This window comes from Salvelinus sp. IW2-2015, linkage group LG6.2 (assembly GCF_002910315.2).
Source record: "Salvelinus sp. IW2-2015 linkage group LG6.2, ASM291031v2, whole genome shotgun sequence".
In the NCBI taxonomy this organism is placed as follows: Eukaryota; Metazoa; Chordata; class Actinopteri; order Salmoniformes; family Salmonidae; genus Salvelinus; species Salvelinus sp. IW2-2015.
Window position 1 is genome coordinate 19,961,811 of NC_036846.1, and position 9,452 is coordinate 19,971,262.

Below are 9,452 nucleotides of genomic sequence, written 5' to 3' on the forward strand. Positions count from 1 at the left end.
TTCATGATGGATTTTCCGACATTTTGAATTTTGTGAAAAAACGATTAAAACGCTACCACAGACAGAAGTGGAAACCTATAAATATCTTTGATGCTACTCTTCTGGCACCTAATGACCGATCTGCACCAAACTTGATATGTGATATCTATGGTCATAGGTCTCTCAAAGCAATATTTTCCATATCTCTTGATATGTTGACTCAAAGTGAMGAKATTTGGCCCACATGCTCAGGGATATGAGTCTAGCTAACCCACGCAATATCTCAGACACCACTGGGACGATTTTGATGAAACTTGGGTGAATGATGGTTCTTGCCATAGAATACTAACTGTGGTAATGCAATTAAGGATCGGGCCTCCCTCCGGTCCCAAAGTTTATCTCTCTTTCTCTCCCACTATTCTGAACAGGACTCACTTTCTTATTTGTGGACTTTAATTTTTTTTAGTTTTTGATCCTTTTTTTGATCCAAATGACACTGATTGGCCCAAGYGGGGCGCTGCATCCTTTGTGGGGGACAACATGTTTACTGTTGCCTTGTTTTATTATGGGTAAGCTCCACTTCTGTTTGCAGTTTGTTTTGTATCTATAGGTCTATCTGATTCCCTAGCATGTGTTTACTTTTACAATTTGGGTTTAGTGTGTGTCTGAGTGTGTATATTTTTGTTTAACTATCCTTGTTGGTCCCCACYAGGAAAAATGCTATTTTAGGCTTAGGGGTTAGGTTTAGGGTTAGGGTTACAATAAGGGTTAGGTTATAATTATGGTAAGGTTTAGGGTTAAGGGTTATGGTTAAGTTTAGGGTTAGGAGTTGGGGTTAGGTATACTTTCAGGGTTAGGGGTTTGGGGTTAAGGTTAGACTTAGGGTTAAGGTTAAGGTTAGGGTTAAGGTTAGGGTTCGATTTATTGTTGGGGTGAGGAAAAATAGGAATTTGGATGGGAACAAATTCTTTGGTCCCCACAAGGATAGCAGTACAAAACTGTGTGTGTGTGTGTGTTTGTGTGTGTGTGCGGGTATGTGTGTATGTGTATACGTATGTATTGTGTGTACGTCAGCGGAGTCTGCTGAGGGGAAGACGGCTCATAATAATGGCTGGAACGGAGCAAATTAAATGGCATCAAATACATGGAAACCATGTATTTGATGTATTTGATACCATTCCACTTCAGCCATTACCACAAGCCCGTCCTCCCAAATTAAGGTGCCACCAACCTGCTGTGGTGTACGTGTGTGTCGGCTTTGTGTGCTTGCGAATGTCTTACTGCATGGCTATAGATGTTCAAACAGGATGCAAAGTTTATGGGCAGGGCCTGTTACATATTTACTGTATGTATAATGATTAATTTCTCTCTCCCTCTCACGGTCTTAAGCAGCCCTCGCTCACTTCCTTGACTAGTACTTTACTGAACTTCAGTTCCTGAGGGTGAGTAGGTTCAGTTTGTTTTTAAATTGTTATGTTTAAATCTCAACCTGTCTACATTATGAGATCCCATTGGATGAGATGAAGAAATMTTATACATTTTAATAGATCATTCCATCCATAGTCAGTTTTATTTAGGACACTGGTAGCCTTTCATCTTGCGGTTTCCTCTTCTTGTAACTGGCAGGCACAAAGAAAGTCAGCTGATAAGTGATTCAATGATTAACTTTAGTGATGTGTGAATTCCCTGATCAGAGAAAGAAACTCAAATAATTTAAAAACATAGAAAGAGAGCAACATGTAAGACAGAAAGGTGAACAAAGTTGAAGGAGGAAATAAGGGGCCAAAGTCACTCTCTCGTGAATTGTTTTATTGTTTTGTTTTGCAAAGCTGGAAGGGTGGGAGGTAAAGATCAGTGAGTCAAAGTCTATAGAGATTCTGGGAAGGACAGCGAGAAAGAGAAGGCCTAAGATTCTGGAACTAGAGAAGGCCTAGGATTCTGGAAATAAAGGGTTAACAAATAATAACTGTTTTATAAGTTCAATACTGTTTGAAATCCTCTGAATTCAGCAAATGTAATTGAAATCATGAATCCATATAAAAGTATTTCATTGATTGAAGTTGAATTACTGACCCCCTTTACAGGACAACCAGACATCCTCCTGTATGTGCTGAACAGGACCAACCCTTTGAGAACATTGCGCTGGTGGGCACAATCACCATGATTTTATTGCTACAATTGAGTGATACACAATCTGTATTGTAAATTAGCAATAAGGTAGATCAAAGGTAATAATAAAATAAAGTATATATCATTCTTAATGGTGTCTTAGCTCCATTATCACATGCTTTTTATGCATTGTCATCACATGTTCAGATTTATGGCACAGTGTTGTAATTCTCTTTGATCAACAGGGGGCAGTCTAATCTCACGCTATATGACAAGACAATTTGAGACTTGTGATAAGAGTACGTAAATGGTTTACTATCGAATCATGTGGCTTTACGGCTGTGTAATAAAGTGCGCTATAACTCCAGTGTCTGGTGTCCGCTGGCTGTAACAGCATCTCCATYTGGAATAGCTCAGGGTTCCAGTGGAGCTGCTGTTATGGGCGGAGAGACACCTCTGGTCGTCACCCTGGATGKACTGTGTAGACCTAAATCTACTMTATGTGACGTTGTCTGTGCGCTTGTATGTACTGTACTTGAGTAGGCCTTTTAATACTAATGTATTTATATGGTGTTTCTTTTCAGTGTTTCTTTTCACAATAAAAATACTGGCATTTACTGTAATTGTCTCTCTTGTTTAGTGTGTCTGGTCTTTATCACAGCCTACCACATATTTGGGCCAGCAATGAACACACACACACACATTTTTATTTGGCTATCAGACAGGGCATTATAGAGCTGAGTCCAACTTTTAAYGAATTGCCGGATAMTGAGGCCAAACCAGCAATGTGCTGCAGCTGTCACAAGACTGGGTGAGATGACGAGGAGTCAATTGCCTGTTTCTTCATCCTCGTTCCTCACCTTCATCATTTTGAGCGACGATAGGCCTACGTACTTCATTCATTCGGTGGGACTTTTATTTTGAAGTTCACACTCCACTTCCGCTTTCTGCGTGTCACACACACAAGTGTCAGCCAGCAGGTGAACGCGATCACATAACTCAAAAGGACAGGTAAAAGTGATGTTTTCCTCCTTTTGAAGAATAGTGTATGTTTATTATTAAATGTTTAAGAGAAATTACGCTCTCGACTTCTATAAAAGATTGCTAATAGCTGGCTAGATACATTCATTCTCAAGTTACTGGAGTTTGATTGTGCTTGGTGCGTGATTGACTAGTAGTACAAACTAGTTGGGGCGTGTTTGGCTTGTCAGGAGGGAGGGACAWTCAACACTTCAAGACCTCGCCTACTTTAGCTAACGTTACTCTACTACTGTGATCTGTGATAAGAGTTGCACTAACAACTTAGCCACATCGCTATCTCTCTCTGCTGTTTTCAGATCCAAAGCGACACTGTTGTGTCAAACCAGCTCCACAGCCCAACATGTTCCGCAGTAGGGATAAAAAAACGCCAGAACAGTTCCAGGATGTTTCGCAAGGTTTGAAAAAACTTTACCGGACTAAACTCTTTCCCCTGGAGGACAGCTACCAATTCCACGACTTCCACTCACCGGCGCTCGAGGATGCGGACTTCGACAACAAACCCATGGTTCTCTTGGTCGGTCAYTACTCGACCGGGAAAACGACCTTCATTCGGCACCTGATGGAGCAAGACTTCCCCGGTATGAGGATAGGGCCCGAGCCGACAACAGACTCTTTCATAGCTGTGATGCACGGTGACCAGGACGGGATGATACCTGGCAACGCCTTGGTTGTCGACCCCAAAAAACCCTTCCGCAAACTCAGCGCATTTGGTAACGCGTTCCTCAACAGGTAAATACTCATTCCAAGTTCCCACGCACTAGTAGGGGAGCGTATGCCTTTTGTAAAGTACAGTATGCAAAAAGGCTATACCTCATACGTAGGACTAATAGCCAGCAGCTCATTTCATAACTTGAAAGAATAACTAGTTACTGTACATGCCACTAAAGTTACTACAAGGACACATTGTTACTTCATTGTTTATCATCTGATCTGATGAAGTGTCAGGTGACAGTCATAATGTCATTGACAGTGACACCACTCCCAGCATTCCATATAATACCTKCTGCACAAGCCTCTCCCTGTAGGGACTTTTTGAACCAAAATCTCTACTGTTGCATCATATTCCTCCAGTCATTTAGGCCAWGGTGTTTACACCTTCATTTCATCACCACAACAGATTTTAGCCTCTGTTGCACCCACCACAAACACCTGTTTGTTAACCCACCTGGAAAAGTCACCATGCCAAGTAGACAACCTTTTCCCCTTGGCTATTTGAACAGTGTGTAACAGCACCTAGCCTAAACTAGATGAGTCACATCCTAGTCTGGCAACACTGCAGCAGATTGATTTGGGCTCATGTCACTGTAAGGTAAATGAAAAAATATGAATGACTTTGTTTACAGTAGCCAGACAACAGTGAGTTATGTCTTCCTCTTAGTTGAATGGACATCCCAGGGCAGGCTACAGATGCCACATCAGTAGTAACAGCTGGCCAACTCCCACTGTGGCTTCTGACTGCTATGAGACAAAGTCAAAGTGCAGTGCTGGTATGTTCTTTATGGTAGTGTGACAGCACAGTCAGTCAGCATCTAGGCTATAATGGTTGCAGGRAGCCTAATTCTGATATTTTGCCACTTAATTGGGCTCCCTGTCTAAACGCAGCCGACTAGTCAGTACTCATCTGGTCTTCTTGTGTGTTCAATGACTCATTATCATGACAAATCAAAGTGATTCAGTGATCCAGATTGTTCTATGGCACATTCTGACACCATAGTCAGTTGTTCTAGTCTGTTCTATATGGCATTATGACAACAATCAATGGGAGTTTGTCTGTTCTGGGGCTTTATGTGTGTTCTATTTTCTTTCAGACTTCAAACTAGGGCTGGGAATTGCCAGGGACCTCACGATAGGCAAAGACTAATAGGGATCCCAATCATATCGAATCTCTAAATAAACCAAATTATCACAATACTGAGGATATGTAGGCTATTGCGATTCTCCCCATTTTCTACATGTATTAAGATTCGATGCTGTGATTTTATTGCGATTTTAATGTTCCAAACATATTGCTCACCATGCGTCTGCTGCAGAGGGACGAGAGCCATGAGAAAACAAGTTTTGATCAATCATGGAAATAAAAGTGCTGAAAACAAATTAGCTCCCTATTTTAAAAAGATGGAGAACAAACTATGAAGGAAAAATAGTGGTGTTTTGGTGGAGGTACAGTACAGCCAACAAGTGCCAAAATTATATTGTCAAAAACAATACTATATGAAATATCGTCAAATATTATCCCGATATGTAACTTTTGGTATTTTCTTCCCCCATCACTACTTTAAACACAGAATCCCTCAAGGTTGGTTTATTGTAGTGTCCTTTACTGAAGTAGTCCTTCTTTCTAATGGATACCTCCTCTCTGTGAGAGCTTYGCTGTCACCACAAGACACAGATGGTCAGATAAACCTGGCCTTGTCTCTCTCTGTGCTACAGACTGACTGGACAGGTTTTAGAGGAACTCATGTGCTCAACCTGYCAATAGGTCATTTCCTCAACCTCAGATTAGCTGTGGTGCTTCGCACACCGCAATATGCTGGTTCAAGACACATGGGTCACCACTGATACTGGACTACACTGCTGCTCACTCCTGTTCTGGGGTACTACATTGCCCAGGATGCATTGGTACAATTGATTTCTGTTGGCTKATAGSAGAGAAAGTCAATGAGGGTCAATTGATAATTAGCCTTGCTTAGATGCTAATTGACGAGATGAACAAGGCGTAACAAGGCCCATTAGACAGGGCTGTTTCACAACAAGACTGATGACTATTGTAACCGAGGGAGCAGCACAGACACAGATGGTGAGATGATTATAGATCTATAACCATAGCATTGGCCTTTAATTACCACAACCAGCCATCGGACGCTCTCTCTCTGTGTGTGTGTGTGTGTGTGTGTGTGTGTGTGTGTGTGTGTGTGTCCACAATGGGTGTAGTAAGAGTCAAAGGCTATCGGGGTTCCGTTTTACTGAACTCAGCCTGTTATTTCAGGACACTGACTGACTCTGCACATTACTGCATGGGGTCTTCCAGTAACATCTCAAAGGGAAATGTGTTGTTAAGTACTTAGGCCTACTTGTCTTGCACACAATGTCCACCATGTCCTCAAGCCTCATAGTATTTCTTCACTTTGGGGAGTTGTAGGGCTGCCTGATGAAGGGTTCAGAGAGGGAGGGGGAAGAAGGGATGTGGGTTACTGTTTGAGTAGTGTCTGGTGGAGCAGGAGCGATTCTGAGGATAGCACAGTTGTGCTGAGCTTTGTGTGAAAAATGTTAGATAAACGGGAAGGCGTGGACTTTCAAATCACATTCGTCAACAACGGGTGTAGACTGACAGTGAAATGCTTACTTGCAGGCCCTTCCCAACAATGCAGAGAGAAACATTGAAAAATAATAGAAAGATAATAACACAAGGAACAAATACCCAGTGAGTGATGATATGTACATGTAGAGGGGGTAAAGTGACTAGGCAACAGGATCGATAAACAGTAGCAGCAGCATATGGGATGAGTCAAACTATTTAGTATGGGGGGGGGGGATTGCAAATAGTCCGAGTGGCTATTTGGTTAACTATTTAGAAATCTTATGGCTGTTCAGGGTCCTGTTGGGGGTCCTGTTGGTTCCAGACTTGGTCTATGACTTGATGTAGAACTTCTTGAGGATCTGAGGGCCCATGACAAATCTTTTCAGTCTCCTGAGGGGGAAGAGGTGTTGTGCCTTCTCAATGACTGTGTGTGTGTGTGGACCATGTTAATTCCTTAGTGATGTGGACCCTGAGGAACTCGAAGCTCTCCATCCACTACAGCCCTGTCAATGTGAATGGGGGCGTTTTCAACCCTCCGTTTCCTGTAGTCCACGATCAGCTCCTTTGTCTTGCTGACATTGAGGGAAAGATTGTTGTCCCGTAGCAGGATTTCTTATAAGCGTCAGGATTAGTGTTCCACACTTTGAAAGRGGCAGCTCCAGCCTTTAGCCCAGTGCAGATGTTGCCTGTAATCAATAGCTTCTGGTTGGGATATGTACATGTGGTCACTGTGGGGAGACGTTGTATATTTGGCAAATATTCCCATTGTGATATCATACTACTCTACCACAGGAGTTTTCACTCCCCTATTTCTTTTACTTCTTGTTTGGCCTTACATTTCCTCTCCTATGAGTGTTTGTGTAATAATGTAAGCTAAGAGCTTAGTTCTACTAGTCTTGTGACCTAATGCCTGTAGCATAATGTCCAGAATATAAGTTCTGAGGGAGCGGTGGGGCAGCAGGGTTCTGAGGGAGCGGTGGGGCAGCAGGGTTCTGAGGGAGCGGTGGGGCGCAGAGGTTCTGACGGGAGCGGTGGGGCAGCAGGGTTCTGAGGGAGCGGTGGGGCAGCAGGGTTCTGGGATGAGAAGGAAATATAGTGTGTCAAATAACAATCGTTGTTCCTGCTTGGGAAACTGTAGTTCTTCTGTTTGACTGACCTAGCCCTCTCTCTCCAGATACAAAACATGTTGTTTTCTCTGTGTGTGTCATGATTTGCTCCCAATTATACACTTACCTACTTGAAGTTTTAGGCTGAAAACATGTTTGGGCTGACTAATGCACGACTATAATATTATGTATTGTTTAGACTTGCCAGTGAGTCAAGGTTATTCATAAGTTATTCTATGGACAATTGAATAAATTATGCAGCATTCAACTCTCTCAAACTTGTTTTTGAATTTTGTTTTGTTCCACTTCCAGGCAAACCATTCAATTCCCATTTCTAGCCGTAACAGGTTGAATGTAAGCATAGTTTAGACGTAGATCAATGCTTGTCTTTGTGTCAACATCCTCACCTAACTGGTTGTTAATGTCCCTCTCCCCCATCCCTTTCTCTCTCTCTTTTATATCTACCTCTTTCACATCCACCCTCCACTCCATCTCCTTGCAGATTTACGTGTGCTCAGATGTCCAACCCGGTCCTGGAGAGCATCAGTATCATTGATACCCCTGGAATCCTGTCAGGAGAGAAACAGAGGATAAGCAGAGGTCAGCCTCACACCCACGCAAAAACACTTGCTTTTATGTTTTTTCCACAGTCATTTATCACAGTTATCTCTATAAAGGTGTCAAGCCTGACTGTGTCAACCACTAAGTGGGTCAGAGGTAACACAGGCAATTTAAACCTCACCTAAGATGAGAGAATAGTATGCAATACTTCTCTTTTCTGTTAAGAGAAGTACAACTAATGCAACTGACTCTTATGACATTTGGGGTCCTAGGAAGGGAAGCTGACTAGAACTGAGATGACTGTGAGTTTCCCCACAATCCKTATGTTGCACATTTTTTCTGATAATGCTCAGCCAATATCTTATTGGCTCATTCTGCTAATACTATTTGGTAATAGAATTTTTTATTGGGTCACTTTTTCCCACTACAAGTGAAAGGTTGAGAGATCAAATTGTATTTGTCACATCATGCTTCATAAGCAACAAGTGTAGCCTAGCAGTGAAATGCTTACTTACAGATCCTTTTCCGACAATGCAGAGTTGAATGTAGAGTGTATATGTTTGTTTTTTAAAATTAAGAAATAGTGACACCAGAAGTAAATACACAGTGAATAACGAGTAAAAAAAAGAACATGGCTATATACAAGGAGTACCAGGTAGCTATGTACATATGGGTAGTGTTAAAGTGACTAGGCAACAGGATAAATGATAGACAGCAGCAGTGTATATGGTGTCTGTGTGGTGTCAGTATGCATGTGTATGTTATGTGTATGTGGCATAAGTATGTGTGGGTAGAGTCCGGAGTGTGTGGGTTAATGCAGGTACTCCGATTAGCTAATAAGCAGTCTTATGGCTTGGGTGTAGAAGCTGTTCATGTTTCTGTTGGTTCCAGACATGAACAGAATCTAGCCCCAAGCAAAAATACTGCTAAACAAGACTGCTAGAGAGCTGGGCAGAGATCCCAAGAGAGTAGAGACAAGGAAAGAAGGGACAAAATGGAGAAGTATGATAGAAGAGAAACATAGCTAAGAGCTATGAGATGGGAAAGTATGAGAAGAGATAAACAACGATAGCTATGAGATGAGGAGCAGAGGGAAAGTATGAGAGATACAACATAGCTATAGAGATGAGAGCAGAGGGAAAGTATGAGAGATAAACATAGCTAGAGATGAGGAGCAGAGGGAAATATGAGAGATAAACATAGCTATGAGATGAGGAGCAGAGGGAAGTATGAGAGAATAAACATAGCTATGAGATGAGGAGCAGAGGGAAAGTATGAGAGATAAACATAGCTAAGAGATCGAGGAGCAGAGGAAGTATGAGAGATAACAATAGCTATGAGATGAGGAGCAGAGGGAA

The 9,452-nt window shown here is 42.1% G+C and overlaps 1 long non-coding RNA gene and 1 pseudogene across 1 annotated transcript; both read left to right on the plus strand.

The window, feature by feature from the left end:
* Positions 1-1,370: 1,370 nt before the first annotated feature.
* On the plus strand, positions 1,371-2,709 carry LOC111965575 (uncharacterized). The gene is made up of 2 exons (XR_002877538.2): positions 1,371-1,421; positions 2,064-2,709. It is a non-coding gene; the product is annotated as an uncharacterized lncRNA (long non-coding RNA).
* Positions 2,710-3,124: 415 nt separating this feature from the next.
* Positions 3,125-9,452, plus strand: part of LOC111965943 (EH domain-containing protein 1-like) — an 18,381-nt pseudogene continuing 12,053 nt past the window's right edge.